This window comes from Schistocerca nitens, chromosome 2, assembly GCF_023898315.1.
Source record: "Schistocerca nitens isolate TAMUIC-IGC-003100 chromosome 2, iqSchNite1.1, whole genome shotgun sequence".
NCBI classification, from domain to species: Eukaryota; Metazoa; Arthropoda; class Insecta; order Orthoptera; family Acrididae; genus Schistocerca; species Schistocerca nitens.
The window spans coordinates 785831746-785853723 of NC_064615.1; the positions used below are offsets into that span (position 1 = coordinate 785831746).

A 21978-nucleotide genomic window follows, 5' to 3' on the forward strand; every position below is an offset into this window, starting at 1 on the left:
GCCAATGTTGCACACAATGTCCTTTACTACAAAGCTAGTGTAATGTGCAAACAGAAATATTTTGGATTCACCTGTAATGCTAGAAGGCATATAATTTATGTAAATAAGGAACAGGAGTGGCCCCAGCACCGCCCCCTCCCTCGCCCCCCCCCCTTTTGATTGTGCCCCACTCAGACCCCACGTCATAGTCAGTCTCAACTGTGCGAGTAATGATCTATTGCTGTCTCTTGTTAAAGTAAGAGGTGAACCAATTGTGAACTACTCCCCGTATTCCATAATAGTCCAACTTCTGGAGCAATATTTTGTGATCAACACAGTCAATCGCCTTCGTTAAATCAAGAAAGATGCCTAGCGTTCGAATCCTTTTGTTTAATCCATCCATTACCTCGCAGAGAAAAGAGACTAAAGCATTTTCAGTTGTTAAACGACTTCTAAAACCGAACTGTACATCTTATAGCAAATTACGTGAAATTAAATGAACCATTATCCTTACATATACAGCCTTTTCAGTAACTTAATCAGACACTGATGGCACAGAAATAGATCTAAAATTGTCTACATTATACCTATCTCCCTTTTTATAAAGCGGATTTACTACTGAATTCTTTAATCTTCAGGAAACTGACCATTCGTAAAGGAACAATTACATATAAGTCTAAGTACAGGGCTAAAGTGTGCAGGGCAGTAGTACTTTAATATTCCGCTAGGCACTCCATCATATCCATGAGAGTCCTTAGTCTTCAGCGATTTAGTTATTGGCATAATCTCTCCCTTGTCAGTATCACAGAGGAGTATTTAAGACATTAATCTCGGAAAGGCATTTTCCATGAGAGTTATATGTATCCCTGCAGGAACTAAGTTTTTATTTACTTAAACAGTAATGCTCAAAAAATGATTGTTAAATACTGTACATATATCTGACTTACCAGTAGCAGAAATATTTCTACTACGAACTGACTTTATATCATCGACCTTGTGCTGCTGGCCAGACGCTTCCTGTATCTTAATTTTATCCTGTGAATTAGCTATTCTCTTTACGTACCACATACTCTTTGCCTTCCTAATAAAATTTATAAGCACCTTAAAATACTGTTTGTAATGGGCTACTGCAGCTTTACACTATGTTAATAATCATTTCCCCCTTCATTTTGTAATGTTCAACGGAGCATCATAAATTTCCCTGACTTCGGTGTAGTTATTGTCGTTGAATAAAAGTGTCACGTCTCTTCGTATGAAACTGTGAGCATGTCTTGCAGTTTCCTTCTGTACTTTAGCAGTTCTTCCTGTGTATGGTCCAAGTTTCATCGAGCTATTTTACTTGACAATGACACATCATGCCGAAGTTACTTTCACCATTAAGTTTTTCACACTAGGATATAACACAGCACTTAACTGTGTAGAACGCAAAATATTTACAAACGCTGCGCAAAACAGAACCTCATGTGTAACGACAACAAAAAATTTAGAAAATGGGAAACTGCTTATGGCGGTCTCTAGCGCGTTTTCCTCCATGTGCTTCTGAAATCGGTCATTATACTGCAGTAGCGACCAAGAAGAATTGTGTGTCTCTAGCCATACCTAGTCTTATTCCATTTTTAAATGATGACATTCAGTTGTTATGTGCTCTCCTCTAGGTAAAACACTGTCCCCTAGTTATTCTCCTACAGTGCGAAAATCGTCGGCGTTAGATGGATGTTGGATGTAAAAATATTTAATAGGAGTAGCATCATGTTATGTGCATTTTGTGTCTATAACAATTTTCTTGTTTCCACACTGCACTCTTCAGTTACCTTTTCGACATCCTACATTTACTAATGGAAATGCGGTGGTATTCAGGTACTGCCGAGTGGCCAGAAATGCGCGATAACTTTGTAACACAATTATTATCTCTGACATTTCGAAAAGTTCAGTCTGCAGGAATATTAAGCTCTTAATTAACCTGGGTATCATTTTTTGCGTAATTAACTTTGTTTTGCACTGCACCGCCGGAGTTGGTGGTGGTGTTCCTGCCACGTTACACGACACAGCACCGCTTGCTGTGCGCGCATCTCTTGGTTTCCCTCAGCATTAGTTCGCGATTTGCTGTAACTCTATCGCTCGGAGGCGAGCTTGAACAACATCACAACTTCTGCCATGACTAATAATTGTATTAAGTAAATCCGTATGTCTCTTTGCGCATTTCTGTATTCACAGCCACCCACTACAGTCCGTGTGTGTGTGTGTGTGTGTGTGTGTGTGTGTGCGCGCGTGTATTTATGGTGTAAGTAGAGTCCTGCAACATCTATACGCATAGGAGAATTTTTGTGGTTATATTTGAATGTTGAGAAAGTGATGTCGGTGAGAAATGGCTGAAGTTGTAGTTATGTCTTTCAAACTGTAAGGTTCAAACGGAGGGAACGTATTTCATGTGGAACATATTGAAATGAACGATTTTGTTCGAAAATTATCTACAAACTACATGAATTCTTTCGAAGGTTCTGAAAATATCGTAACACTCGAATGTTCTGAACATTTGAGGAATGATGTCGAAAGTTCATAAGATTTCACACGTATTTGAACATTTTTTTAAGACGTAAAAACGAATAATAGCTGGAAATGCAATGTTTCAGAACGAACTTAAGTGTACCTGATGATCTGTGATGTTCTGTAAACGGAAACAATCAATGCTATGTTCTATAACTTTCAGTATCAGACTGTGTATGAGGTTAAATTCTGCTCGATACATTAAATAATAAATTAATTAAATGGTAAAGCTTTTAGAGTGAATTTCAGAGATCGTTATAAAAGGGTCTATCAGAAAGTGATTTTTCAATGATCGTTGTCAAAACGTGAAAGGGGGTTTATGGAATCTCGAGCTAAAGTACAGAGAAAGGCGCAGATAGAAACGAAACAGAAAAAAGGAGAGAGAAAGGCGGCTTGCTTCAGAACGGGAATATCATCAACTACGAAGAATGAGTAAACGTGATGGAAAGCATGAGAAAATTTGTAAAATTGCTTCTTACCAGTATCGGCAGACAATGTGTCAGGAAAATAAATCAGAACCCTTGTTCTCTATCTGCAATATTTGCGTTATTTCACGGATAGTGTCCGTTGCACAAATCGACTCCAGACATGGACAGATTTTCTTTTTTTTTTCTTCTTTAAATAAACCTTACTGAGTGAGTAGGTCAATATCAGCCAGCAATGAATACTGGATTGTTCTAACAGACTGAATTACGTCTAGCATCTAGAATTAAAGTTAAGTCTGCAGTGGAGTGTGTGCTATTATGATCTCTAGGATATCGCTAAACTATTTTTCCCCCCCATATTTCCTCCGTGATCTGCAAGTATTGGGTGATATTTAGGAGAAATTGTGAAGTTGGGTCGCGGTATGGGAAGGTTGGAGCTATGAGGTGGGCTGTGAACTGGACAGCGCGGAGTGTCTGTATGGCTCAATAAGCAAGAAATTTCAGGGTTCGAGTCTTGGTCTGCCACAACGTGGCTGTGTAACTTTTGTGAGGTTTGCGGGACATCGATTTGGTCATTATTCAAGCAGAAAACCGTAGTCCAGAAATACATGGGAACATTTAGGTCTGAGAAGGTTGAAGTAAACTTTACTTCGTATTTTGTTTAATGTTCTAATTAAGCAGGTAGCCTAGCCCATTAGTCGTCGGCTTAACGTATATGGAGGGACTACATCTAATAACATTCATGTATATGATATGTGTCTGTACACATTCTGCGTATCTCGTCGTAATTGCGTATCCTGTGTTGTATATCAGTTCAGTTACGCTGTTAGCAGCAGTAAGACATGCACCCTACACAAACACGCAAGTGACTGATGTTCTGTTTGCGTGCGGAAAAGTGGATGGTGATGTCGGAGCCGCATCGCGTTTGTATTCGGGTTAAGTTCTCCTAAAGACAGACACCGTATCATTCGATGTTTGCGGCCATTAGAAGACGAAGACGTTCCGGAAAGTTGAAAGTAGATTTTTCCACTTGCATTTTTTACACAGCTGTCACGTGGATATAATGTATTTTTGTGTTCTGTTACAAGTATAATCTGCGGACAACAATGATGCTGCATTACCGCACGATACAGACTGACCGATTGCGACGTGAACATTCGTTAGCCATTTCCCCCAACGCCACCCCTATCGCAGACAACCTAACGAAACATAGTGGAACGACTGTATTCGTAAGTGCTCTAAAACACGGCAAATAAAAAGAAAATTAGGTATTACGTACGATCCAAATTTTTAAGCTACTAACCAGCGGAAATATGCGTATGAATCATTATGCTCATAGCACACTTGCAGGTGATACGAGAGTAGCTCTATACAAAGGGAAGTAATTAAGTTTCTATATCTACATCTATACTCTACAAGCCACCTCACGATGTGTGGCTGAGGGTACTTTGATTATCATTGCCAGTTCCCCCTTTTCCTATTCAGTCGAGTTTGGTTCGCGAGAGGGACGATTTGTGGTAAACCTCCGTAGGGGTTCGAATCTTATTTTATCTTCACGGTCCTTTCGCTAGATATACAAAGGAGGGAGCAGTATATTGGTTGAATCTTCTAGAAATGAACGCTCTCGGAGTTTTAACATTAGACTATAACGAGATGCAAAACTCCTCTCTTTCAGTGTCTGCTACTGGGGTCGGTTGAGCTTACTAAATGAAGCTATAACGAAACGTGTTGCTCTTCTTTGGATATTATCTATTACCTCTGGCCATCCAATCGCAATCTGACAAGCATCATTCAAGTATTGGTCGAACGAGTAATCTACTTTCTTTGTTCATGGACTACATTTCCTGAGGAGTCTTTCAATTAATATCTCTCTGGCATCTGCATTACGCTCGATTAATTTTATGTGGTACTTCAAATCGCTCCATTCCATACGATCGCATTTTGTTCGTTAGGTGGCAGTTTCAGTTATCACCTCGGAAAAATCAAGCTGCAACAATGATCCAATGAACCTTGGTTGACATATAAGAAGAAAAGAAAATTACTGTACTGGAGAAACCAACGTTTCGGCCACGGTTACAGTGCCCTTCTTCTGGATCTAGTGATGTGCTTCAGCTGTGTGGTGTCACTTATATTTTGTCATTGCTGCTCACTGAGCAAGAAGTTAGGTCATAACTTTAAAAGGTCGTTGTTATGACTGATCACTTGACGTGGAAGGAGCGGAAACTTTATCATAACACGTTGCTATTGTGGAGGGAGTGGGAATCAGCTGTTGTTTGTTACTTCTTGCACTGACGGCCGGCGGGTGTGGCCGAGCGGTTTTAGGCACTTCAGTCTGGAACCGCGCGACCGCTACGGTCGCAGGTTCGAATCCTGCCTCGGACATGGATGTGTGTGATGTCCTTAGTGTAGTTAGGTTTAAGTAGTTCTAAGTTCTAGGGGACTGATGACCTTAGATGTTAAGTCCCATAGTGCTCAGAGCCATGTGTGTGTGAACTTCTTGCACAGTTTACTACTGACCGGTGCTCATCGGCGAATGAGGTGTGGACTTTTACTACTGACTGGTGCTCATCGGCGGTTGGGGTGAGGGCTCCCGTTTTCCGGACGAAGGCCGCGCGGCGGCAATTCTGCGGTAGCGGTCTCATCACGGGGTGTTGTTGCGGCAGCCAGGATGGGGCAAGCCTGTATCTATCCTCTCTATTCATGGTGTTAGGATGTTGTATTATTTGTATGGCTTATCTCAACTTAAGGTTCGTCAAACCGGGGTGCTTGGCCAGTACGCGAGTTTCGTTACATTCGATATCCTTGCCGCAGCCTTGCAAGTGTTCAGCCGCTGCAGATATGCTGTGCAGCCCAAGACGAATGTAGCCCTCGTGTTCCCGTATGAGCGTTGCTGTCGGCCTATCGGTCTCACCGATATGTACTTTCTGCACTGGCATTCCACCTTGTACACACCTGCAGTGTGCAAAGCATCTATATTGTACTTCGTGGAGCCTAAGACATCCTGCATCTTGTGGCTGCTGTGGTAGACAGGCTGGACACTATCCCAGCGAAGGAGTTTACCAATCTGGAGACACTTTTCAAGTAAGGTAAGAGCACTGCTGGCTACAGTTTGTCGATTTCTTGCATATCTCGCTTTATTTTGTTTGTTGCCATGGCCACGAACGTTGTACGCAGTCTTTTGGGCTCATGTGTTATGTTTTGACCATCGCTTAGACACTGCGCACGGAGGGGCAAAAAAACGGATAACTGAGTTCTCCTGCGCTGGGTGGTGGTTGGATTGGGCGTGCAAATGCTTGTCTGTAAGCGCAAGCTTCAGATATACTCTTATCTTGGTATTCCTCCATGTTTCCACGCCGAGAATGGAATTGCGCCATTCTTCTATACCTCGAGCGTGAACTATATCTTCCTGTGCATTTCATTCGAATAATGGTGAAATCTGTGTAGCTCCGTTTCACCATCAGGCCATACAGCGAATGTATCGTCATGTATTTGAAGTAGCATCGTGGACGTAAAGTAGCGAAACGAAGTGTCGTTGCTTTGAAGGCTTCCGTAAATATATCTGCTGCTAACGGGGATAAGGGACACATTGTTACCCGTCTGTCTGCTCGTAGTATTTCCCTTGAAATTTGAAGACAAACATAGATCAACGAGGTTGTATATATCTGGCGGGTCATGCTCTTAACGTCTCTTCCTATCAACATTAATGAAGAACGATTTTGTCCGTCTTATCAAACTCCTGATTTGGAGTTTGACTAGGACTAAGACCTCTACTAACAAGAAAAAAAATTTAATAATAAACGATTCATCAATTAAATATTTCATTGTTCAAGTGATAGCATTAACAATTGTATATAGGCGAGCTGGTCGTTACGATAATCAGAAAACATTTACATCAGCTGATTCTGGCCACGGAAGCCTATGTAATTATATTAAATTAGTCAATTCTAAAGGGCGTAAATTCAACTAAGTATCTTGGAATTACAATTACGAATAGCTTAAATTGGAGAGCACATATAGAAAATGCTGTTGGGAAGGCAAGCCAAAGACGGCGTTTTATTGGCAGAATACTTAGAAAATGTAATAGATCTACTAAACAGATTACCTACATTACGCTTGTCCATCCTATTTTGGAGTATTGCTGCGCGCTTTGGGAATCTTACCAGATAGGATCAACGGAGTACATCAAGAAAGTTCAAAGAAGAGCAGCACGTTTTGTATTATCGAGAGCTAGAGGAGAGAGTTTCACTGACATGAGACCGGATTTGGGGTGGACATCATGAGAAGAAAGACGTTTTTCCTTGTGATGGAATCTTCTCTCGAAATTTCAATCACCAACGTTCCCCTCCGCTTCCGAAAATATTTTGCTGACGCCGATCTACACGGGGAGACACGATCATAATAATAAAATAAGGAAAATCAGAGCTCGCAAGGAAAGATGCACGTGTTCGTTTGTTCCGCGCGCTGTTCGAGACTGGAATAATAGAGAATTATTGTGAAGATGGTTCGATAAACCATCTGCCAGGCAGTTCAGTATGATTTGCAGACTATCCACGTAGATGAAGATGAATGAATTATTATACTGATGGCAGGAAGATTGCTTGAAAGTTGGGCTCCAACCCCGATACTAGTAGTAACAAAGAAAAATTAATAAATAAAATATAAACAGCTGTGCAACGTCTGTCTCCAAAACAAAGGCTTCATCGGCTACGGAACCGTCTATAAAATTTTCCTTGGAAGTAATGAAAACATCACTCTTTCAATCTCGCTACTCCAGAATGCGAATTCAACAACATAATGTACGCAGCATACATAGCGCTACTTGTCTTTTCCCAGTTGGTGATAAATACATTTCGATAACACACACCGTCAAGAAATCTTTCACGGTGTTTACAGTCCCTAATAGAAGTAATCAGAAAAAAATTACTCAGTATTGTTTATAATTTTGGCGAACGTAGAAATTTACGTAGCATATATTATGACTGTTAAATTTACAAATTTAAAAATTACGCTATGCATAGGAAACAAGAGGAAAAATTCATAAAATGTAAATCATTAACTAAGGAAGCAATCAACAGGAAATGTCATATTACGGATTCCAACAATATGTATTGACAGGGGTAGGTATGCACTGGTGCACTGATCAACATTAGTACATCTTGTCGTTCGATGTATGGAGAAGTTTCTGAACAGTGAAACAGCAGAAAATCATGGAGCTGGAAATAGTAAAATATTAGTTACATGTTCAGCATAATACAGAAAACGGCGTGTAATGGGATCTGTGACCATATTAGATAATTAATCAACGCAGTTAGAAAAAAAAAGTGTGTTGTTTCCTATACGCAAAATAAGAGAATAAATAAATTGCAAGTGGTTCGCGTGTGAATCATTTATCCATCCCACAAAACTGAGAAAGACGTCTTCGATGTTACAGAAATGTGAAAGAACGCAGTAAAACCATAAAGATTCGATATAGAGCGTGTCTCTGCAATACTTAAAATATCTGTTTGCTGCCTACAACAAAAATCTTAATAAAGCAAGCAAACTGACAATACTGGAGCATGTTAATGAAATAAAAAACGACACATAGAGAATACTGTATGTAAGGTAAGCTAAAAACTTCTAAATACGTCGAGGGTTAGAATGGGGGTAAAGTTTGTCACTGTGAGGTGTAAAAAAGAGAGTAACATTGGAGGCAGTGGAAAACATAAGAGATAAATTGGAGCAAGCTAGAAAATCACCCAAATTTTAATATATGGGCACACAAATATAACTCTGCTGATGTGCAGTCTACTTTTCAAGCGAAAAAATACAAAATAATTAGGGTATAGAACCAGACAGCTATTCACTAGCTACTGTTACAGGCACCTTTCTAAATAGTATGAAGAAGGTACTTGCGTGCAAAGACCGTTAAGGGTGAAAACGTAACACAGTAAGAGAAACCGAGGTCTTTTATTCTCTATTAGCAGTCGTCATACGCTTTGGCCTGTCAATCCCATTAGGTATTGGAATTAATCAAAAATGAAATGTGTGCTCACAGAAGCTTTTAAGTTTAATATTTCAATACCTGCAGGTGCCCACACCGTCCGTAAATTCCTGTACTGGAAATTATTTACACATATCGGATGTTTTAATTTTTCGTGCTTTCATGTGATATGAATTCCCATAATCCGTGATTCAATCATATCGATTACATGTCATCGTCTCCCTCCCTTCTGTGCCGCATTCCTACTCATCTGATGAAAATCGTCTCCGCCAAGTGAATGAAATTACTTTTCTCGCCTGGAAATATTTCGGCGGTTTCGGCTATGACAGCAGACTCGCGCGCGCGCACACACACACACAAACACACACACACACACACACACACACACACACACACAGGCATACGTACGCATATAAAAAGACTTCCAGCAGTCCCATGGCCAAAAGCGTCCTCTGCGAATGTGCCTCCGATATCATTTGCTCACTTGTAAGTAGCGTTCCTTTACTGCACGCAGGTCCAAACTGGAAGTATAAGCTTATCAGGTATTGTATCTTTTTCGAGTATTGTCTCGTTCAATAAGGTAACCTCTGATTTCTGACAATACGTCCTTTGTGAAACCGCTTCGTTAGGGAAGAAAATGTTATTCCTTCAGTTTACAGTCTGAGAATTTAAGCTTCCTGCCTGCCTTTTTAAAGATCGTTTACTTCCGTTTCGAATCTTACTTTTGTATTCATACCACATGCCCATTTTTATGTCAGAATCTGAACTTTTTCTTCCGTCCGTGGTTGTCGTTTGACTGATATATTATGGTCCATGAATACGTATCCGGAGACATTTCTGACTTACGCGCTTACCAACGCACTCGGCTATGAATTATCAACAATTTCATTGCCTTTGAGCTTCCAATCTTGTGTCAGTGGTATTACTATCAGCCTGCTGTTCTTCTGTACAGAGTACGCGCCCGAAAGGATTTAATGTCCTTTTCGCGCTGACGTCTGTTACTTTCTATTTTGTTTTCGTGTGAACTTCGTTCACAGAGATAAACCGGAATTCAGTGCCGCTCCATCACAAAATCATTTAGAATTGTTGTATAAAAAGGCTTTTCCTTCTAACAGATGAAAACAACGAGAAAGTGCGCAATAAGGTATTTGTCAGATGACGATGAGAGGTGACTCAAATAACTAAGAAGAAGGGAGGTGGGAAAAAAATTAAACAGTGCGGCTTACGTTTGTATGAGAATGCTGTGCTTCATGCTGATGAAAAATAAATCTGCAACAAATTTCTCATTAATATATGGATCTTTTTAAATAGGATAAGGTACTTATAAACGCTGATTACTTACTGTTGGTGAGAGGTTGGTCCATCACTTCACGCCAGAGACGAAAGAGCAGTAAAAACCATGGTTTGAGGTTGGAAGTCGGACACGCAGTTACTAGAAATAAATGTGACACTCTTCCGATAAGGAAAAAGGATTCTTTCTTTTGATTACCTTGCTAAAGGGAAAAAAGCTGACGAATAATTTACCAGTCAACTGGAACAATTGGATTAAAAATATTTGAGCTCTTGACTTTGTAATGGTACTTGAATTACGTAACCATTACGGCAGCTCACCTCAACCTCTCGACACCAGCAATATTCTACTGTGTTTCTGTAAAGTAGTTAACATATTTCTGAGGCAACATTCAGATTTGATTTCATTAATGTAGAGGTATTTTGGTACATCGTTATGTTTATGTTGCAATGATATTATTCTTATGTGTATTCTTTCTCTTGTCACTATGATCTTTGACGTACTTGTAACTCTGATTTTTGGGCGCGTAAGCGATTATTAGTTAGTTATTAGAGAGCCGGACCTTGATAAAGTCAAGTCTTGGACGTCATGTGGGAAAGACACATATTGTAGCCAGTTTATAAAATGTGAACTTTAACAGTGAGGAAGATATTTTCAAGTATTTTTTGTATTGTGAAGTGATGTTTTGTGTGTTACGTGTAACTTAAATTCGGAGTGCTGATTGCTTTTTTTACATCACCATTGTTCTGCAAAAGTGTAATCTTCAAGAATGGTTTGTGAAGCGCATCTACAAAACTTTTGAATATCGCATAATAAAACCTAGGCCTCTTTGCATCCCAGCTTGGAATCATCACCACCTAGATTTTCGACGATTGAGCCATGATTTTACAACGAGACCAGCGTGGGAAACACGAAAAGATGAGTGCCTAGTTTATTCATTATTATATGAAATGACTTTATTAACTGTGCTCTAATGACACCTGCCGCATAATAACTTTGTTGTTGACCGAAAATGCAGTATTTAGCAGCGTGAGCAACACCACGATCATTATTAAATTTTGACCTTTGTTGTGGTAGGGTTGTCAGAACTTCAATAAAGAAATTATACCTTGGAGGTTGGAAAATTGTGGGAGCTCAAACACAAACTGTTGATACAACCAACCTATCCACTAGATTTGAATCCTCTAACTTACACCTAATGCGTCGGGCATGGGTAATTTGCTGTCTTTTTCAGCTCTCCACTTACGGGATGCAACCCCACACTGGAAGAAGGGGATACGGCACTGGCCTTAAGGGGATACGTCGAAAATAAATGTATTATTAAAGGAAATAATAAAAACGAAACAAACTCCGTCCGGAAAGGCCTTGAAGGTCCAACGGTACTGACCGAGCGCCGTGTCCTGGGCGCATCGGCGTCAGTGGATGCAGATATGGAGAGGCATGTGGGCAGCACACCGCACTCTCGGTCGTTGTCAGTTGTCGTAAACAGTAAACGTAAATACACTTAGCAGCCAGGTCATAGGAAATCACTGAATGTCGTATCGGTCGGCGGCTGCCGAAGCATATGTGGGGCATTTGTCTCTGTACATTCCCGATTGGAAAGGGTTTCTTACACGCTACACTGAAATCACCGGTGATACGACGCACTGTGATATCGAAGTTTCTCCGGGTTGCATTCCAGTACAAAATCTGCTCGGTGCTTAGGCCGCGTCAGGGAGGAGTTAAGACTTGTGCTTTCGAAGATTACCACCATCTCCTTAGTCGAGACATGACGGTTTGCCGGGAGTGTAATCTGGCCCTATATCGAGGCGTTCAAGCTTCACTTGGAATTCGTTATACTGGCGGGATTCGCATGCGCAAATGCAGCAAACTGGCAGTGCGGCAGTGCGCTCCCCTTGCCTACCGGGCCATGACTGGGAGGTGGAAAGGAAGATAACCACAAGCATCACCCACCCCCCTTAAGGGTTCCGATTTTTGGTTGTATTTCTTTGAAGAGACTCCGCCTCAACTGTTCGTTCCACGCACCACTCACAAGGGAACGTCGCGAACATAGCCTCATCTTTTAACGAGAAAGAAGCACACTAGCAAGATGTCAGCCCCAGCGACCGATCTCACGCGAAAATTTGGCTCATAATTCCGACAGTATACAATCATGACGAACGGAAGGTACAACTTTTCAACATTCGCTCGCACCCGTTGTCAATCGCTCAGTCCCACTGCAGCCGAGCGCCAAATACTGAACATAGGAGTTAGCAAGGGTTCGTCTTCATAATTTGGTGAACTAGCCAGGCATAGCACATCGTTCATTGTGTCAAATCGCGTGGTTTCTAACCTGAAGCAGGTGCCAGAATCTCTTTTCTTTGAACACTTACTTTACGATTCTCAAATGCAGTATAAATTAATGAAATTAACGATTGTGTCATTAAAGAAGTAGGTAGAGCTATTTTATAGCGTGTAATTTTCTTTCGAATGTTAAAGTGAAGTACGATTCCAGGAGTTCCGCTATTCTTTAACGTGACTGTCGTGATTAAATTGGTAAATAGAGTATAATTAACTCTTATTTCATTAATTATTCAGTAGCTTAGGTTTATACATTTTGATTTTGAGGCATACATAAAATAATATGGAACATATGTGTGCGTGAGCTTGACATATTAGTTGATATATTACGCCTATAACTTTGCTACCGCCGCTTTATCGACTTTCGAGGTTTTAGTATGAAAAATCGCAGGACGCTACTTTCTCCCATCTTTCGGGCAGCCGTGGCGGAAGAACTGGGCGTCTTTTTAGGAGATTCATGAATCGTTCATATTTTTCACTTGTTCGTATGACCGGAAATGCTGGTCAGCCAGGCCGTGTGCCATTGATTGGAAAAGGTATTCTGGAGAATACGGCGGGTGGTGTCGTACTATCCATTTCAACGTTTTGACGGATTTTGCGACATGGAGTCTAGCATTGTCATGCTGCAGAAGCACCTTTCCATGTCCATCGTCGTATTGCGGCCGTATGTCTTTCTGTGCTCCACTCAAACGCACCAGCTCTTTTGGATCACAGTCTCTTGCGACTGTTTCTTTCGAAAATCTCTCTTCCATCGTCATACCGGTATTCCACGTCAAAATCACCGTTCTTGAAGGGTACAAACCATTCTGTGCACGCTCTTTCACTAATAGGTGGTCACAATAGGTCTCAATCTGCATTTTATGAGCCTCAGCCGCAGATTTCTTCATGTTAAAGCAAAAAATTTAAGTTCTCACTAATGGCGAGAAATGGGATCGTAAGTTGGCGTATTCAGGCGGGAATGATTCTATGATGCAATCAGAAATTGATTAATAGATTAATATATCTGTGGCGTGCTTTTTACAAATGCTTAAGCTTATAGTATGAGACTTACAACTTGCCACCTGCACCACAACTTGCCGCTACAGTCATCTATTGCAAGACGATGGAAGCAAAGTTGTAGACTTAATATTACATGTTAACAACCATTCAATAGCCAAGATGGCATAAAATATTTTTATTTAAGACAACCGGGGTTTCCACAGACTATGCTGTCATCTTCAGTTCTTAAAATCTTTCGTTGTAAAACATGTTCATTTTACGCTGACCTCACGCACATGTCAAGTGGATAAAAACAGTGCAATATAGGAAATTTGTCATCGCTAAAATATTTAAAAACATAAAGCACTTTGTGCAGCAGGCTATGACCATATGCATATTGCTCACAGTTACTTGTCGCATCATACAAACACGATACACAATAGCACAACTATTGACATATGCCGGGCATATTCTAAAAATTGAAAATCGACTTTTAATGGCGTATAAATTTAAATGGTGTATTAGTTGTACCTTATACGCCATTTGAAGTGGATTCACACTGTTTAGGATATGTCCTGCATTTGTAAATAGTTGCGCTATTGTGTAGCGAGTTTGCGTAATGCAACAAGCAACTGTGGGCAATATGTATATGGACATAGCATGTTACACATGGTACTTTATATTTTTAAATAGTTTAGTAGTAAATAACATTATAATGTGATATTTTTAACCACTTGAGATTTTGTGCGTCAGGACAGCGTAAAATGAACGTTTTACAACAAAAGATTTTAAGACCTGAAGATGTCAGCACAGTCTGTGGAAATCCCGACTGTCTTAAATAAATAAAATACTTTACGCGATCTTGGCTGTTGAATGGCTTTTAAAAATTCAACAGATCGCCCTTCAGTTATCTCAAAATGATAAAATTCAATAATATTACACTCTCTTTTCGCGTTAAAAACTTGTTATCGAGCTAGATTTCGGAACATATTCGGTAAACGTGAGTCCCTTCCACCCTCCCCTCCCTCCCCTCACCCTCTTCCCTTGCCCTCAACATCCCGCGAATAGGGGCACTCTGGAGGTCACTTCGCTGTACAGTACTACTCACTCGGACATTAGGCAGCTGCAGTGGCTCGGAATTAGTAACAAAGAAGTGGTGCTTGCGCAGTTTGGAAGCTGTGAATCCAGAAAATAACTGCGTACTATCAGAACTATGGTCCAAATTTTCGCAGGGGAGCGATTGCTGCAGTTGATATGATGCTAATGTGCATTTTTCCTCCTTAAAATATGAGTTCTAGTTAGTGATGTTCCTTTGTCAAATTATAAACTCTGTCTCTGTTAAAATTGTTGCCACACATGCGAATTTCTACGGCTTCTTTTATTACGGAAACCAAGTAAGTCGATGCATGGGAGAGAACATTAATTTTCTTGACATTGTTCTTGTGTGCTTCCGTCAGGCCGAGTTTAGATGTGTGGATTCATGTGGTCCAAGAACTGATGTAGTGCATCCATTCACTGAGGTCAGATTGAAATGTGTCGTCCACATACCTACAATAGCAAGAATGGCAGAGAGGAGCAGAGTGGAAAGCCTGTCCTTTAGAATACCCAATAAGGAGGCTAGCAACATCTGGTGAAGATGGAGAGTCCATAGCCCCTCCATCGGTCATTTCGTAATATTTCCCACTGTACAGGAGTTAACTGGTCATCAAGACATACAGAAAATATTGCGTAATGCCAGGTGGGAAAAGGACCATAGTGCATCTCCTATCAGTGGTTTCTTAAATAAAAGATTCCACATCGGTGATCACCATGTTGTCACTTGCAGCTAAATGTACAGCTTTAATTATGTCAACGAAAGCCTTAGAGTTCTGGGTGTGATGTCTGCAATTGCCGACTTTAGGCACCAAGAGCTTCATCAGAGCCGTGTGGGGTAGCCGCCCAGTTTAGGGCGTCTTGCCACGGTCCGTGCGGCTGCCCCCGCCGGAGGTTCGAGTCCTCCCTCGGGCATGGGTGTGTGTGTTGTACTTAACTTAGTTTAAGTTAGGTTAAGTAGTGAGTAGGCTTAGGGTCGATGACCTCAGCAGCTTGGCCCCTTAAGAACATTTTTTTGAGCTTCATCAGACTTTTACCAACTTGTAAGTGGGAGACCTAAAGGCACTAATGGTTGGTATGAGTAGACTGCCTTAAAAATATGTATTTCTGTGAAATTGTGAAGCCCAGGTGGTCTAGACTCGTGAGGCAGGAGGCGCTTAACCACAACAGCAAGCTCTGATTTTCGAAAGCAACCCGTGTTTCTACCGATGGTGGATTTGGATTCTCTCTAATAATGTATGTGCAATCAGTGAGTACCTGTGAAACTTTTTTATGGTAATCTGCATAAATATAGGAGAACTGACGCACTCCCCTTGAAACGTCCCCTTAGAAAAATTATACATGACTGTGCTTAAACTGACACATAATATTTTTAGCGCAACGCAATCTGACTTTCAATAATCCCTACAAAAGAATGGCCCTGACTAACATTAACCTATACCTTTCACAAATCACTTGCCTCACAAAAATCTTCGTTACTCGAACTACTGCAATACAGCGAGCGCCACTACTGCCAGCTAAATAAAAGATTCAAACTACTGAAGGCACTAACTACTGATAGGCATAGTTAGCAAATGAAAGATTTTGATAGAGAACAAACAATGTATTTACCTTAATAGTGTTCAAAAGTCATAATACATATAGCAGTTCATAACATCCATTCTTACAAATGTACTGTTTCTGATTGACACACGTCCAGATCATCCGCTCTCAAAAATCCGCCATCTCACTTCCCCACATCCACCACTGCTGGCGGCTCACCTCCAGCTGCGCAACGCTACGTGCTGTTAACAGCCAACTACCCAACACTACAATAGCAAATTCCAACAATGCCACCGAGCCATAGACTGCACACAGCACAGCCAGTGATTTTCATACAGAGCGCTACGTGGCGTTACCATTAAAAAAACCTAAACAGCCTACTTACACCCTTGTCCGCTGGCAGTGCTACAATGTCGTCATCGTTACGTAAAAATCGTAGACCTCGCCTCTCTACGAAGTTGACGTTAGACTGGGGTGGCTAATATGTAGCCACAAAGTGGCTTGTTGCTCACCTTACTTCGTCTGCCGCGCCTTCCAAGAGATGCCTGACGGTCTGTTCCACTCTGCAGATAACGCCTACCGCCGCTAGTTGCTGCAGCGTCGGTGCAAATGTAAGCCTTTACCCCGGGGCCGAAATACTCCTCTCGTCCAAAACTTGGTCGGAGAGGTTAATAACAGTCAGCTGACCCTGAGCTTTCGTGGTCGCCCCGTGTCTTCTTGTGAGGCTTACAAACGTGTTAAGTTTCCTCGCAAATTTCTTTGCTTAGGATGGGGCGCTGCTGGGCCGAGGTTGTTGTATCTACCTAATTCCAATGCAACGGAGACAGGACCGCCAACATAAACAAGTCAAATTCAAATAAACTACGTGCATTAGCATCATTATCACACATGGCGCGTTGAATTCTGTCTTTCAAAATGCCACAGATCGTCTTTCTTAGAATCCTGTCTACAGCAAACGAACGAATATGATGTTCCATCACTGCAAACTTAGGCACTATATTCTTATCCTGGCAGTGCTGCAGAAAACCTGCTGTGCTGAGCAGCTGCGGATACGTCATGCCCAATTTTTCCAGTTGGCGAACACTGCGTACCATATCTTCCCCGCAGAGGAATCTGATATGACAGCATTCTTGTATAAAATCTTCTCGGTGTCCAGACCGCGCCAAATCGCAGTTATATGTCGAATTTTCGGAGATTATAACCACCTTCTTTGTCTGGAGATGATTGTCTGCCAGGAGCGTACTTCCCATGTAAATAGATCCGTCACTGGTCGGCTGAGATCGCTTGGAATTGTAGCTTCTATTGGCGGTGTGAAGTCTCCTGCACTGCAGGATTCGCGTGTGCAAAGTAGGAAACCGGCAATGGGGCAGTACGTCTCCGCTCCCCTCCCTCTGTCCCTCTGGGCCACGATTGAACGGAAACTACCCCCAGCATCAGTATCCTCGTAAGAGTTACGGAATTTATTAGTATTTTTTGAGGATGCTCCGTCTCAAGTGCTTGTCTCCAGGGCCGCCCACCAGGTGACGTCACACTGCAAGAGAAGTTAGAATTGTAAGCGACGTCAGCAGAGTAATGAATAGATTAAGTGCCACTGGAAAGGAAACAGACTTCGCTCCCCAAAGACAGTCATTTTGTGACTAAGAAGATGGTAATAAAGCATGAGATTTAACTCTGATTTGGCGGTGTATGAAAAACAGAAATATTTTATACAAATATACGCACTGGACCGTCGATTGTCCGATGTGAATGTGCGGAGACGACGTGACGTCCGTTCATTTACCACTGCAGTTCGCCCAGTGGGGCGGCTTATGTGACAACGTTTATTTGTGATGTTGCTGATGCACACTAGAGACAGTTGACCTCGGGAACCCGACGTCTCAGGTAATCATCTAAATGCTGTGCCCAAAGCGTCTTTCACCATCCCTCGTTCAAAGTTAGTTGACTCGCGATTTAGACATTCGCTACAACCCATTTCGTAAGAGATTACTCAAATATCGCGTCTGCAACAGTACACCATATCTGGCCACAGCGGTGTCATGCACAGCACATTTTCTCGCCACTTAGATTAGTATTGACCACAGTTAGCACGTCAAAAAGGTATTGAAATTGTGAGGAAAAAGTGTGTGAAATCAGCCTAGATGAATAAGAGAACTGAAATTTAGGAATATGCAACGGTGTAATCAAACCGCACACAAGCTGACAAACGGTTCCCTTCACATATACGACGGACAAAATCCATGTCATGGTGCTGCTGATTATTTTTGTGGACCCTTTCCGCTGTGGGACGCAAGCTAGTTTCGACGAATCAACTTCGGCAAGAAAATGATGTTCATTAGCTTTGGAGATTTTGTGAATGACTGAGATTTTGCGTCTGAGTGCATGCACGACCACGTTGCCCTCTTGACCCAGCCTAATCCCTGATGATTAGTTATAATTACTACAGTTTGTCATTATGGAACTAAAGCGTTAGAATTTTTGCAGGTGTCCCTTGTTTAAGTTCAGGAATGTGCTCCCTTTTGTAAATAAATGTTTTGTATTTATTGATTTAGTTGGACAAACTTTTCCTCAATCTGCATGCCAGCACGCCAACCTTACTCCTGTGATCACTAACCTCATGCAACTAGGAAGAAAATATACTGGGAAACAGTTAGTGAAGTTTAATCCACGATCGGTCGAACCGGTAGTTAGATTCACGTTGCGCTTTTTTTCTGGGTAGAATGTAAGGCCAAATGTATTTAATGTTTCTTGGACCTCAGACGACTTGGCACTAAGAGGAAGGCAGAGAAAGTTAGGCACTTTTTGTGAAAGGTAGTCTCATCAAAGAATCAAATGGCTCTGAGCACTATGGGACTTAACTGCTGAGGTCATCAGTCCCCTAGAACTTAGAACTACGTAAACCTAACTAACCTAAGGACGTCACACACATCCATGCCCGAGGGAGGTTTCGAACCTGCGACCGTAGCGGTCGCGCAGTTCCAGACTGTAGCGCCTAGAACCGCTCGGCCACTCCGGCCGGCCCAAAGAATCAAACAGCAATATTTAGAAGTCCTGTAAAGTTGAAAAACAGTGAGCGTCCTTTTAGTATATAGCGCAATAATTAAATTTTATTCTCATAGTTAGGGCCAATCAATAAATCAGTTCTAAGATAGAGGCGAAAAAGAAAACAGAAATACAATTGTAAACACGATTTCATCAAATCACACCTTTTTACAGCAAGTGCTCAAAATTCTTGCATCCAGCATTGCTGCAAGGTTGACATCCTTGATATGCACTTACAAGGCACCGCGCATACCCGCCGTCACCGAATTCGTCTAAATTTATGGTTTACTCAAGACTTGGTCAGAAATGAAAGTGACAGAAGTGGAAGCTCCAGATGTCCAAGGGTTTAGAAAAAGTATAATTTTTTGCTCGAGTGGGGCGAGGCATGAGTCACTTACGTTGGAATAGTTTCCAGGCAAAGGTTGGAAAAATTGCAGAGCACTAGAATTTTGGGGTAGAGTCGCTATGGGGAAATTTTTTTTTTAAATTTTCAATTTTTACGTTACTAACACTACAAACAAAGATTTGATTAATGCATCTATTAATTTCCGTATATTAAAGGTAATATACCGACTGCCTGACTCACTCTTTCACTCACTGACTCATCGCCCATGAAGAGGGCGTTGATCTTATATTGTCGGCATCGTTTAAGGAGGTATTGTTCGACATTCGACTTCTGAGGGGCTGAAATAGGGGATGGAAGGCTTTTTGAAAATATATCACTATTGAGACATTTTTGAAGCTAGAACTAAAGAATTTCATATTTGGTTTTTCAGTCAGAAATAAAAGAATTCGTGTTTCAGAATGTTTTGAAATTCAACCACTAACGGAGTAAAATCATGGGTGAAAGTTTCTTGAAAGAAATCATTATTAAAGACTTGCTAAAGCATTTCATAAGCTACATCTATGAAAACTAGCATTTGTCTCTTCGCTTGGAAACAAAAAGTACATGTTTCAGTGTTTTTGGAGATTCACTAAGGGAGTGAAATAGAGGATGAAAAATTTTACGAATTACTTAATCACGAAAGCATTTTCAAAGCTAAATCTTTGAAAATGTGTGTTTGGATTCTTTGTTAGAAATAAAAAAATACGTATTTCACTGTTTTTGGAAATTAAACCCCTGAGGGGGTGAAATAAGCTGTGAAAATTTTTAAGAAAATACTTCTTTATGTTATATGTGTTGTAGATGAAAGTTTCTGTTGAAATATCACCGCAAGACCGCAAAAGGAATGGTTAACAAAAACTCTGACTCCAGTTACCAGAATTGCTTTTTGACAAGAAGCACATTCGGAAAAGACCATGCCTCTATGGCATTTATTAACGTGAAACGTTTAGAAGATGTTACAATTTGTGAACAACATAAAAAATCTAATAAAGAAAAACATCTGTGCACACCCAACAATCTACGTGAGCGAAGAAGCGTGCGGTAAGCTAGTATTTTCATAAAAGGAAAGGCGAAGGAAAATTTGGACTACAAATAAATTTCGAGGAAGAGATTGTAAGACTTACACAAGGACTTCGTATATGAAATTAGAAACTTTTATTATTCTGCAGTTGATGTTTTTGACGTCCTGGGCTAATATTCATCGTAAAAACAGGGGAAGATAATCGCCGCGTTCTTACAACTACATGTCTGTTTTAAAATTTTTAATTAAGAACAGTCTCTGTTCATATTCATGAAAGGTACTTTCTCGCTTCACGGTTTTGCTGTAAACCACGCGTAACGCATCATTTCACCAAATATTGTTGAATATAGCTCGTAATGTACAATGGAATGTATTTTAATGCAGTCTAATCGAGTTGTGATTTCTTTTTCGCTCTCGACGAGATAAGTTCAGTTTTGAAGATTTTTGATCAAATTCTTTACCTGACGATAAAAACAGATATTGCAGAGTTGCAGTAGTCGTCTACATTTAGGGGGAATCACTTTAATACTGCACCATGGCAACCGTTCTTCATCTCGAAAAATCTCTTCGTATAATTATGAATTTGTTTATCCTCCCCATGAGTCAGTTAACAGAGGAAATTTGTTCTCCTGCACATAGGGTTTAATATATCCAGTACAGTACGAGTATGTTGAATATTATCACGGCTTATTTGCATTGTAAGTAACGCAAAAACTGAAAGGAAAGAAGTAGTTTCCGCACTCGATCCCAGGAACTTCGGATTAAAGTTATGCACTATTTCCGTTGTGCTAACCGCTGTCTGGAAACAATGCTAACATAAATGGTTCATGCCTCACACGATCCGCGACAAAGTACTATTTTTTCCAAACACTTGGTCATCTGGAGCATCCACTTCCGTCACTTTCATATATGGCCAAGACATGGATATATCGTTAATCTGACTGAAGCGCCTAGAACCGCTCGGCCACATCCGTCGGTAACAACGTATTCCCTCAATGTACATTGTGCTTCACTAGGAATAAAAAAACACGACCGTATTTGACTGCAAAGTTGCGTCGAAATTTCAAACATTCTGTGGAGAAATTTGAGATTTACAATTTTGCATGAATGAACATTTACATCTATGTAAATCAAGATGTAGGTGTTTGTGTGTTCGAAATCTTAACTCTCCTCAAGTTCTTCACGGAATGCTTTGCAATTTTGACACAACTTTACGTTAGAATTCGGACGTTTTTATGCACATACTAGAGCCCCACGTATAATATGTAATTATAGGGGAAATCAATAAAAATGTAAATGTTCGTTTGTACAAAATCGTAAATCTCCGGAGGTTTTTCACCGATTGCTTTGAAATTTTGA

The 21978-nt window shown here is 40.9% G+C and overlaps 1 protein-coding gene across 1 annotated transcript in view; it reads left to right on the forward strand.

Annotated features, from left to right (window-relative positions):
* LOC126235330 (serine protease HTR4) overlaps positions 1 to 21978 on the forward strand; it is a 358578-nt gene that overhangs the window by 109184 nt on the left and 227416 nt on the right. The window lies entirely within an intron of this gene.